A 13,443-nucleotide genomic window follows, 5' to 3' on the forward strand; every position below is an offset into this window, starting at 1 on the left:
CTTGATTGGAGTCCACCTGTGGTAAATTCAGTTGATTGGACATTATTTGGAAAGGCACACACCTGTCTATATAAGGTCCTACAGGTAACAGTGCATGTCAGAGCACAAACCAAGTTATGAAGTCCAAGGAATTGGCTGTAGACCTCCAAGACATCTGCATTTGTTCACTGTGGCTATTCAATAAAATTAAGACATTTTAAGAGCAACAACCGGAGTGCAGATAATTTTTTCCACAGACCTCCGAGACAGGATTGTATGAAGGCACAGATCTGGGGAAGGGTACAGAAAAATGTCTGCAGCATTGAAGGTTCCAATGAGCACAGTGGCCTCCATCATCCATATATGTGTAGCGCCCTGCTCCTGTTTACCAGGCACTTGCATGTAAATTTAGTGGGTTATCTGTTCTGAATATAGTTCAGATTTAATATTAAAGTGGAAGTAAACCCTCCTATCGTTTTCAGCCAAGGAAGCTGCCATCTTTGCCTCCCTTTAATCTACAACTGCCATGATGCTGCATGTGATCAGTTATAACACCAGCCGTTGGATGGTTTGACAGTTTGGTTGAGAGCACAACCAATGGGAGTGTTACATTTCCGGCACGTGCCAGTAATGAAACTGTTTTATGGATGGGTTTACTTCCGCTATAAGGCTAAATGAGCCTCTGTTCCAGCATTGGCTGTGTTGCATGCAGTTCCACATTGTCGCCTGTAGGTGTCGTTGTCACCACAGGCCAGTGATGGAAGGGCAACAGGCTAAGGGTATTGAGTGTCCTTCTTCCCCAGAAACAGCCCAGTGGTAGTGGTTCACAGCTGTGCATTCTGGGAAAGGATACTTAAGGGGCAGACGTCATTTTTTCTCTCTCACACCTCCTGGCCCTCCTGGCCTAAGGTATGTGACAACTCCTTTTCTGTCTCGGGGACCTGCTGACCCGAGGCTATGTGACTGCAAGTAGGCCCAGAAGCTATCTGCGTCTATTGGTTCAGAGGTGATCCTGTGCTGTCTGAGCGAAAGGCTGGTATCTCAAGAGGAGCCTGGTGACTCAATTGGAGGATGCATCCTAACCAAATCTACCTCACAGTACTGCCGGATGGCTTAAAGGCAGTGGCGGAATTACCAGGGTCGCAACAGTCGTACTTGCGACAGGGCCCTGCATTCCGTCACTGTGGGGGGGCCCCATCGGGGTTGCTATTCACAGGCCTCTGAGCGGAGAGCAGGTCTCTCAGGTAACAGCAGCACAGAGACACCGGTATTGACAGTTTTATATCCCTCTCCAACGGAGACCGTCCGGTCTGTCCTCTCTCGCACGGGATGATACAGGACACAAAGCTGATCTCTCCCTTCTCCCCCCTCCCCTATCCTGTGTGTTCCGCGGGCAGTCAAGTGTGAAGCTAACAAGCTCACATTTCCCGCGGAGCACACAGAAGAGGGGAGGGGGGAGAAGGGAGAGATCAGCTGTGTGTCCTGTATCATCCCGTGCGAGAGAGGACAGTCTCCGTCTCAGAGCTGTGCTGTCCTGAGAAGACAGAGGACTCTGATGGGCACTGATAGGAGGCACTGATAGGGACTAGGATTGAGGACACTGATTGTCACTGATAGGGACACTGATAGAGGACACTGATGGGCACTGATAGGGACACTGATGGGCACTGATAGGAGGCACTGATAGGGACACTGATAGAGGACACTGATGGGCACTGATGGAGGACACTGATGTGCACTGATAGAGGACACTGATTAGCACAGATAGGGGGCACTGATAGAGGACACTTATGGGCACTGATAGGCACTTATAGGGGATGCTGATAGGGGAAATTGATATGGGGCACTGATAGAAGACACTGATAGGGGACACTGATAGAAGACACTGATAGAAGACACTGATGGGCACTGATAGGGGGCACTGATAGAAGGCACTTATAGGGGGCGCTGATAGAAGGCACTGATGGGGGGCGCTGATAGGGGATGCTGATAGGGGACGCTGATAGGGGACACTGATGGGAGGCACTGTTAGGATTTACTGATGAGCACTGAAGGGGGGCACTGATAGGGGGCACTGAGAAGGCACTAGGGGCACTGATAGGGGACACTGAGAAGGCAATAGGGGGCACTGATAGGGGGCACTGATATGGCACTAGGGGGCACTGATAGGGGGCATTGAGAAGGCACTAGGGGGCACTGATAAGGCACTTATAGGGGACACTGATAGAAGGTGCTGATAGGGGATGCTGATAGGGGGCACCGATGGGAGGCACTGATAGGATTTACTGATGAGCACTGAAGGGAGGCACTGATAGGGGGCACTGAAAAGGCACTAGGGGGAACTGATAGGGGACACTGAGAAGGCACTAGGGGGCACTGATAGGGGGCATTGAGATGGCACTAGGGGGCACTGATAGGGGGCATTGAGATGGCACTAGGGGGCACTGATAGGGGGCACTGAGAAGGCACTAGGGGGCACCAATAGGGGGCATTGAGAAGGCACTGGGGGCACTGATAAGGGGTACTGATAAGGCACTAGGGGGCACTGATAGGGGGCACTGAGAAGGCACTAGGGGGCACTGATAGGGGGCATTGAGAAGGCACTAGGGGGCACTGATAGGGGGCATTGAGAAGACACTAGGGGGCACTGATAGGGGGCACTGAGAAGGCACTAGGGGGCACCAATAGGGGGCATTGAGAAGGCACTGGGGGCACTGATAAGGGGTACTGATAAGGCACTAGGGGGCACTGATAGGGGGCACTGAGAAGGCACTAGGGGGCACTGATAGGGGGCATTGAGAAGGCACTAGGGGGCACTGATAGGGGGCATTGAGAAGACACTAGGGGGCACTGATAGGGGGCACTGATAGGGGGCACTGAGAAGGCACTAGGGGGCACTGAGACGGGCACCGATGGGAGGTACTGGTGGACACTGATAGGAGGCACTGATAGTAGGCATTGATGGGCACTTATAGGTGGCATAGATGGGCATTGATGAGCACTAATAGGCAGAGCTTATAGGCTGCACTGATGGGCACTGAAGAACACTGATAGGCAGAACTCAGGCAGTATTGATGGGCAGCATTGAAGAGTACTGATAGGTGGCACGGATGGACGCTGTTAAGCCGCATTAATGAGCATTGATAGGTGGTGCTGATAGGCAGATTTGATGGTCACTAATAGGCAGCATTAATGAGCACTGATAGTTAACACTTGTAGGTGGCATTGATGGGCACTGATAGGCAGCATTGATGGGCACTGATAGGCGGCATTGATGGGCATTAATGATTGGGGCACTGATTATCAGTGTAAACAATTTTCTGACATTCTTGACAGTTAATGGCAGTCGTTTCCTAACACAGACACAGCGTGGGAGGAAAGGGCTGCGAATAACCAGCAAGTCTGGTTACATGTGATCAGCTGACATCACATGGTAAAGGGCCACTGTAATTGCGCTGGATGCACGTCCCAGGGGGCATGCGGGAAGCACGGATTTGGGACGATGTACATGGACACCCTCCCAAAATTGGAAGCCCGGGGCTCGGATGGAAGGGGGGGGGCCATTATGGTTTCTTGCACCGGGGCCCTGAAGATTCTGGTTATGCCGCTGCTTAAAGGAATTATTGGTACTGTGTTGCTGTGTTCATTACCATTACTAAATCCTGTGGCAGAGGATCGTCCAACTAATACTAAATCCTGTGGCAGAGGATTGTTCAACAATTATTGTTCCTATCAATCTGTAGCAGAGACTTTTGTCCGTGCATCATTCCGGCTGCTAGGTCAGTGAGAGAGGCCTATCCGGGTGAGCAAGATCCGTTGACTGAAGGAGTACTTGTCTATGGGATCTCAAAGTTCCTCAGTGATCTGCACAAAGTATCTAAACTTTCCCTTAAACAATCCATCCCTCTACTGCTCAAGTTGTTTAATAAAAAGCATTGGAAAAAGAACTAAATGACTTGTGCATGTATAGGTGGGCGCAAGGCCCAGGATAGACTCTAAGTTTCTAGTATGGTGAACTGTGAGTGAGGGGTGACGGAAAAGACCAAAAATAATAACCAGCAGCTCCTTCGGGGGTCAGTGCTACATATGGAAGAAGTTTGGAAACACCAGGACTCTTCCTAGAGCGAGCCGCCTTGGCCCCTTAGTTCCAGTGAAGGGAACTCTTAAGGCGTCAGTATACCATGACATTTTAGACAGTCTGGAGGAAAGAAGGAGTCTGAAAGAGTTTTGAGGAGTTAGGAGAGCAAAATGGAACACCACCCTATGTGAAAAAGCATGTTTAACTCTCATGCTATGTGCAGGGGCTCCATCCCTTCCGGTGAGTGCGGGAAAATCGGAGGGGACATGGGTCACTTTTTCCCGCGGGTCACTTTTTTGAGCAGCACTTTTGGGTGGAACTCCGCTTTAACCTCACTGAAAATGATCGTATGGTGCGTCGCATGTTTTGTTTCTTGCATGCACAAATCAGCTAACACACTATATATCGAGTGGCACAAGTGGTGAAATGTGTCATCTGGTACCTACAGATGGTAATAGTGGACTCGAATGATTCTGACTTTCTCCTGCCACAGGTGTTGTGTAAACATACATTACGCCTGTGGCAGGGATAATACCCCTTTAAATCTTGAAAGAAAGATGTTCTCGGGGGGGATCAATGACATGAGGGGCAATTCGTCCTCCCAAAGATGGTGCTCCCCTGTAAATGACCCCTGGATGTTCAGGAAGAGCGGGATCCAAAAGCCTATCATTTTTAAGGACCTTCCAGTGTCTGTTGGAAATGTCCTTGATTTGTTTGTGTTGGATAGAAAATGAAGTAAAGAATGTCCACTTGAACTCATTGTCCTGTGTACGTCTAGGAAGATCTACCAATAATGTATTCCTATCTACCAAAGACACCTTGTTTATTTCATCATCTATGTCATCTGATCTGTAGCCCTTCTCTACAAACCTATGCTTCAAGATTTGAGACTGGTACTTGAAGTCAGATATGTTCATACAGTTGCTACGTAGTTGTAAAGATTTACTCCACTGAACTGATTTTAACCTTGAGCTATAATGACAACTATCGACCGGAATGTACCCATTCCGGTCGGTAGGTTTGAAATAGGTCTTAATTTTCAGCTGGTGGTTGATAATCGTAATTTCAAGATCCAAAAAGTGTACAGTTTGTAAATCGCCTCGTAATTTAATGAGATACCTCTATTGTTGTTGTTAAGTAGTGCCATGAACACATGTAAAGAATCTAGATCACCCTTCCAAAGGAGGAGGATGTCATCTATATATCTAGCCCAGAGAACCAATTCTGACCTCTTAAGGGCATAGACGACATCCTCCTCCCACTGGGCCATAAATAGATTCGCCAAGCTGGGGGCGAACTTGGCCCCCATGGCGACTCCTCTCTGTTGCAAATAAAAATGGTTGTTAAACCAAAAATAATTATGTTTAGTCGCTAACTTCAAAAGTTCCATAGTATAATCCTGTTGGACTGGGGAAAGGGTTTCGTTTTTGGACAAATAATGCCTTACAGCTGCAAAACCAAGATCGTGGGCATTGCAAGTATCTGCTGTTACAAGCAAATAGTCATCACAATAGTTGACCTTCTCTAATAGTCTAATAGTGTGCTTGGTGTCTTTTAAATACGAAGGGACTAGTTTGACAAGAAGTTGTAATTGAAAATCTATATACCGCCCTATACGGGATGTAACAGAATTAATCCCGCTGACTATAGGGCGTTCAGGGGGGTTTACAGGGTCTTTATGTACTTTAGAGAGATAGTACATCACAGGGATACAGGGGCGAGGGGCACCAAATAGCTTTTCTCTTTTTTGTCCAAAATCCCCAACCCCAAACCCTTATCAACAAGCTCAACCGGTGCTTTCTTGTAGCCAAAGGTAGGATCTTTAGGTAACGGGGCTGTAGGTATTTTCATCATTGAGAATCCTAAACATCTCCTTGTAATTATCTGTTTTGTCCAGTACTACATTGCCCCCTCCTTTATCAGCGGGACGAATGGTTAAATCTTTCCGTTCACATACTGTAGCTGTTTAAGACTTACCTTAATATTTCAGCATTCGTGTATTCTTTTATTAGGCAACTGATCCAAATCCTTCAATACCAAGCCACAAAAGACATTGATCAAAGGAGCAAAAGGGCCAGGGGGATTGAAAAGAGATGGATTGGACAGGTCTGTATGCACAGTGCTTCCTGACATAACTGCTGATGGTTGTCTTATGGGATTTGTGATGAAGTGTCTCTGTATATTTAATTTACGTATGTACCGTATATACTCGAGTATAAGTCGAGTTTTTCAGCACATTTTTTTGTGCTGAAAGTGCCCCCCTCGACTTATACTCGAGTCAAGCACTTTTCTGCAGCAAAAAATTAAATTTTCCGAACCAATTTTGGGGCCCCGTATCTCAGGGCCACTTTGTGCTAGGAACCCCAAATTTGGTGTGTAAACCCAGTGGAACTGGTACCACAACATATTCTTTTATTAGGCAACTGATCCAAATCCTTCAATACCAAGCCACAAAAGACATTGATCGAAGGAGCAAAAGGGCCAGAGGGATTGAAAAGAGATGGATTGGACAGGTCTGTATGCACAGTGCTTCCTGACATAACTGCTGATGGTTGTCTTATGGGATTTGTGATGAAGTGTCTCTGTATATTTAATTTACGTATGTACCGTATATACTCGAGTATAAGTCGAGTTTTTCAGCACATTTTTTTGTGCTGAAAGTGCCCCCCTCGACTTATACTCGAGTCAAGCACTTTTCTGCAGCAAAAAATTAAATTTTCCGAACCAATTTTGGGGCCCCGTATCTCAGGGCCACTTTGTGCTAGGAACCCCAAATTTGGTGTGCAAACCCAGTGGAACTGGTACCACAACATATCCAAAGCTGGGGTTCCTAGCACTAAGGGGCTCTGAGATACGGGGCCCAAAAACCGGTTCGGAAAATGTCATTCTCTGCTGCAGAAAAGTGCTTGACATTTTCTGAACCGATTTTTTGGGCCCTGTGTAGCTGTGCTTTTCTCACAGTAGCTGTGCATTTCTCACCCTCGTCTTATACTCGGGTCACTAAGTTTTTCCCATTTTTTGTGCTAAATTAGGGCCTCGACTTATACTCGGATTGACTTATACTCGAGTATATACGGTATATTTGTACATCAATAAATGTTGCAAATGTATTGAGTTTCTTGGGGAGAACAAATTTTAACATTGTCACAAAAAAGTGTGATCAATTCTAATAAAAACTCTCTTTTTGCATTCAGCACTTTCAGAAGTATCAGAAGCCTGCATCCCCCACCACAAGTTGTGGTTCCATCTGCCAGCTTCACTATTGTATACAGTAGTGGTATAGGGGCTGGTGGGAGGAACCATGGAGTGCAGCAGGGGACCAGACATTCAACACTCCTGGAGTTGCATCAGATGCAAATATTCTTTAGCACCTGAAGACATGGAAGTTCAGGCTCACCACTCACTGGAGAGGAAAGTATTCAGAGGGTCCTACTGTAAAGAGATTTTTTTACATTTTCTTTTAGGAGTCACTAAAAGGAAAAGTTGGAGGTCTTATAAAAATAAACAGACATACTCGTCTTTCTGCTACAGCTTCCCGCGGTGGCTCGAAGACCATCAGCTGACTGATCATATGACTTCTGATCTTTTGGTCTCTGCTTCCATTGGCACCTCTGCTGGTATTTCCCCTTTTCCTCTCTGTTGCTCTAGTGCTGATTGGAGAGAAAGACAGGGGAGGGGGCAGACCCAGCTGACTCTGAGCCACATGCTGAAAGGCAGAGCCAGCTGTCAATCAGACAGCTGGCTGGATCCTGACAATATTGTTGAACCCCTTTTGACTGTGATTTACTGTGCTATGTGAGCCATTAATGGACAATAGTATTAGTAAATGTACTCCTGTGACCAAAAACAGTATAGCCAAAAAAAGTCTGGCTTTACTTCTCTTTTAATTGTGTGAACCCTATATGTAAACCGCAACAATGAACTTGACCATTAAAAGTGTTTTGTTATATATGTTTTTTAAGGCCAGAAAATGGCTGTTCCAGAAATTTTGTGAGCTAAAAACATCCTGTGCTTTCTTGTCTTCTCCAGATTAGCATCATGTCCTGCCATATTTCGGGCCAGCCACAAGCACTATAACAACCAATTAAGGTCTAGGGCCAGGATACACGGTGTCCCATCCGCAACATGGCAACACATGAGGCTGATCCAGGGCATGTGGCATGCAGGGCTGCTGCCAGCATTCAGGAGAGTATGGGGTGCACTGCCTTTTAGACCTGCTTCACCTCCCTTCCTCTGCCAGGCTGCTGGAGTAAGGTAGGGCTCTGAAGGGAGGAGGGACCTCTGTGATGGGCAGACCCTGATGTATAGGGGAGACTCTGATAAATGGGAAGAGTGGGGTTTCTGATGTGTTGAGAAGATTCTATCAAGGGGACACACTGCTGATATCATGGTGGGGAGATTCTGACGTGATGGGGGAATTTGACATGATGGGGGAGGACTCTGATGCAAAGGGGGGCTTCTGATTTGAAGTTAATTTGATCAAGAAGGTTGTGTGCATCGTTCCAGGCTCAGGTTTTCCATTGATGGTAAGTAACATTTACGACAGGGGTGCCTCAACATTTTGCATACTTTTAAAGAGCGCCATGGATAAAAAAAGGTTGAGAAACACTGATCTAGACCAGTGTTTCTCAACCCTTTTTCAGTCAAGGCACCCTTTAAAATTATAGACAATCTCAAGGAACCCTTTAAATTATGGACAGTCTTGAGGCACCCCACTCTAAAATGTAAAAACTATTCTAATAGTTTTACACAATGCAGCAACATCCACATGTAGGACACCCAATGTTAGAGGTGATTTATTCTTCCAAAGCAAATATACTTTTGCACACTGGTACTGACTAGTATTCCAATGTTTCTCTTCTCCCTCGATTTCTCTCCATCAGTCCGCTAATGTCACCCCAGTGCTGAGGGAGAGGGGCACAGGAGGGTCAAACAAGGATGCTGTGGAGGCAACAGACATCCTCCTTATTAACCGATGATGTCATTGGTTGTTAGGATGCGAGTGTCTAGAAAGTCATGATGGTGCATAGTGAAAACTCGTGGCTTTGTGTAACTAAAAGGCAGGCTTGATCCATCTACTGCCTTGTATACAATTTTTGATAAATTTTTAGGCATTTTGCCAAGGCACCCCTGAAGAAACCTCAAGGCACCCTGGTTGAAAAAGGCTGATCTAGTCAATAGTTTGCATAGTAGAACTGATGACTGCGTTTGACTTGAGCTGCAGAGAATCTTGTGACACATCAACAACCTTACAACCCCCCAGTGTTCATTGGATGTTCAAAAGGGTAGAGGTAGTGACAATTGTTTATTTAGAAACATTTTGTGTGAAAGACTGTTCAAAGGTCTAGTGAGTCCTGTTTTATTTTTTTGTGGTTATAAGGTAAGTAATGCCTCATGAAAAAGGAACACTCCTGTCTAAAGCATAAATGCTCTCCGATAAAAACATGGTTGTAAAATATGTTACATAATACCTGTATGAATTGCGAGTATATACACTGTTATATAGTATGTGTTAGTTAAAAATTAAATGCAATATCTTATTACTGTGGATTTTACGACACATCAAAAGATTATGCCGTCCTCTTGAGTAATCCCAAAGACCTACTTACATAAAAACTTAAGGCAATGACACATGCTGTGATCCTTCTGCCTGGGGCAATGTAGTTTTGGTCCAGGTTCCCTTTGACTAGAACTTGGACCACGCTGAGTTTTATCTGATTCCCAAATGTTGGTAGTGCCTCCCACCTCCATCTGTAAGCCTTATATAACGCACAAAGATCTGCACAGATATCATCAGGTTTAGTAAATTTAAAACATAACATTTAGGTCTTATGCATGCATCTATCTGTTATAACTAGTTGCAGTAAGTGATGTTGTTGTAAAATTATTGAATAAAAAAGAACATAGAATTCAGTAATAGATATCTAGGCGGGGCTGTTGCAAGAATTTTTGACTACTTAGGTGAAGGTGCATTTTGACTTTTTGTTTACATGTTTTAAAAATCATTTTAGGCCTGAACATTACTTTAAGCCCCTGTGGCAGAGCGTTGCCCTGCCAGGGTCCAGAAGGAGGTTGTGACACAGAATTCTCAACCGAACGGGTTGAGGGGGCTTCAGGGAGCTTGTAACACGAACAAGAAACTACCTTTTCAGTTTCCTTCTTTCTTAGAAAAGTCCACTTTGGGACCTGGAGCCCGGAGATTTCTGAGAGATCCGGGTGGGATAAAATCCCAAGTCCTGGGTCCTGATTTTGAAAACAGCCAGCATATTGATTGGTCAGGTGTGTGCTGGGCTTTTAGTAGTAACCTGACCATAGTTCTGGGCTCCAACCCGGCAGATAGGAAGTCTGAGTACCAGGAGTCAGGAGGGCTCCACGTGGGAGCCGGTGCAGCAAGAGGCTACTAGCTATATGCACCAAGGTGGTCAGGGGAACAGTCTGTACGAGACAGACAAGGGCCTGGAGTGTAAGGTCAGAGCAGCAATGCTGCAAGTGAGAGCCAACTAGGCTGAATGTAATTTCCTTGATGGAAAAAGGAATGCTGAAAACCCCTACGAGGGAAACCTATGTTTGTTTGCTGAACTTGCTTTTAATAAAAATGGGCAAACAAAGCCCTTAAAAAGAAGAACCAACGAGTGGCGGTGTCCTTAAAGCCCTATATTTGATGCTAGTCCTTTACACGTGGTGGAGAATGCAGGCACAATCCGAGATCCCTGAAATCAATTAAGTTCATTTGTTATATGAACTGTGTTTTGGTGCATGAGACTGCATAATCTGTGTGTGCAGGTGAGGAGAACCTGCAAGAGAAAGGTAACTAGCCTTAAAAAGACAGTGCTCCAATTTGATGCTTGTCGGGACTGGGCTCAGCCCTTCCTTCTCTGAGCTGGCCACTCAGCTGTCGGCTAATTGATAGCTTCTGTCTCTCCACAATGACTCACCTGTTGATGATATCCTGCTCGTCAGTCCTGCTTACTTAAGCCATCCAGCCCAGATGATCTCTGCCTTCGCCTTGGTCAACATCACAAAGACTTTCTCCAGCACTCCTGTTAAAGACTGGCTGACATTCCTTCTGGCTCCAGATCCCGCTTGTTGTTCCACTACGCTGATTCCTGGCTTCCTGACTTTCTGGCTTGTCTGACTAAAGAAGGGACAACACCCTCAATTGAAGTTTTCAACACTTGCCAAAGAGAATGGTAGGACTGTTGCTGTTGAAGTCATGGGAAAGATTGACTGTGGGATTGCTCACACTGAAGTGGAAGTGATCCCAGAGGGGAGATCCACTGTTGGTGCAGTAAAGGACTTGCCTCACTGCAATGCCCTGTCCAGTGTGGGAGGCAAGTGTCAAAATTTTATGTGATGATGTGAAACTTACTAAGGAGTATGATCATACTGGTATTGAGTTAACTAATGTTGATAATGTGATGCTTAATGAGGTAGGGGTGGTTGCTAAGCAGGATATGCTATTCCCCCTAGCAACAGAATATAAGGCTGCAGAGGTGTCCCTATAAACCTCCAGGGAGCTCTGTATGTTAGAGCTGGAGGTTGCCCGGGACAACTGTGGTGCCGCTCTGATGGATAAGAGGGTATTTGACCTTAGTGATGAGAATATGTTAAATTGTAAAACTAAAATGTCTGAAATTACTTGTGATGATATTGGGTTATTGCAGTCTGTCACTGCTGACAGCAAAAGTGTTCATGAGTGTAATGAAGCGCCACCCGAGCAAGGTGGCGAACTTATGATATTGCAGCCCGCTGTGTTTAAAAATGTTTTGCCACAGGTTAGTTTAAATAAAAGTGATATGTGTAATGTGTCTGCTGTGGAGCCACTCTGTCCTGTGTCTCCTTTGGCAGTTGGAGCGGTACTGCGTAGTTCCTCTGATGGGAGCACAGAGAAAGTAGACTGGGACAGATGGGCAACAAGTCTGTTGGCTTTACTGAAAGAAGTTTCAGTGTGTAACAATGGAGCAGACACCATTTCTGCTGTGCTAAATGGAGGGACTGCAGAGCAGCTTCTGGACAAGGGCTTGCTTGCTGCTGTTGCAGAGGATATTCCTCAGGAGATGGAAGGGCCAAGAGAGATTGAGCACATAGCAGAAGTTGTGCCCACAACCCATAAAGGAGTTATTAGTGTGGTATACCAAACTAATGTTATCCATAGAGAAGACCAGGAACAGATCATTGACATTGAGCCTGAGAGTTTTGTGGTGACTCCCGCACCTGGCTGCTCTCTAGGAGAGCACCAGGTTATTGCATTGTGTATCCGCAGCGGGGAGGAAGCCCCTTTAAGAAGCGCCACCTCTAAGGCATCAGTAAATGAGTCTTTCCATATCCACAGGGACATGAAGGACCCCAGAAAGGTCTTAGGTGTGGAATCACGCTTCCTTTGTATGACAGATATGCTGAGAGAAATATTAGAATGTTGGAGTGTACAGCCAGTATATATGCTGCCATCCTCTCCTGCATTTGGAGAACTTGTACCACGGGTTATGCATAAATGGAGCTGGATGTTACAGGCTGTACGAAGTTGGAAGCATTTAAAAACCATCAAAAGTTGCATGAAAGTTATACCTGGATGCTTTAAATGCAACAGTGGGTTTGACTTTGCAGAGGGACAACAAGTCACATCCAAGTTGCACCCATTCAAAGTTGCGTCAAAGTTGCACTCCAAAGTGTGAATCCATAAGATACAAGAATATGGAATATATCTCATCAAAGATTATTCTAAGTGGCTTCGGTTAAGAAAGGCGTGAATCTTATTTGAAAGTTTTATGAATTTAGGGTGAAAATATCTTTACACTCTTTGGATTTCAATTTTTTTTCTCAAATGCAATAATCAAAGGTTTAATATATTCCTAATCACCAAGTATGAATCCCTATTCAACTCTTATAATGGCTCACATTATTTTTTCATAGTTTGATCAATGTTGAAATATAAAATTAAACATTGTAAAATAGAATTTTAACCATCCCCTTGCCATCAAGAAGTGAGGGAAAGCTATAGGGAATTGTAGTGGAACATACATCAAGGAGGATATTATTGAGTTCTGGTACAAACTGGTCAATATATCTGGCAAAAATGATCCAGTAACTGCCAGTCATTTACAGTAAAATACTGGCCATACGCGTTCATATTTTTAAACTGACTTTTGTCAAGCTAGATGTTGCCGACAAGACCACCTATGGAACAAATTTCCTCCGATGCAGCATGAATCAGGTAAAATTTGATCTGTGTATGACCAGCTTTAGGAAGCAAGACATTAACTCCTAGATCAGGGGTGCTCAACCCATGGCTCACGAGCCAATTGTGGCCTGCAGAGTCCTCTGTTGTGGCTTGCGACCTCAAATGCATGCCCGTGCTCTGGGATGGTGAGTTGGCAGGCTTAGATTTT

Source organism: Aquarana catesbeiana, linkage group LG11 (assembly GCF_042186555.1).
Source record: "Aquarana catesbeiana isolate 2022-GZ linkage group LG11, ASM4218655v1, whole genome shotgun sequence".
Classification (NCBI taxonomy): domain Eukaryota; kingdom Metazoa; phylum Chordata; class Amphibia; order Anura; family Ranidae; genus Aquarana; species Aquarana catesbeiana.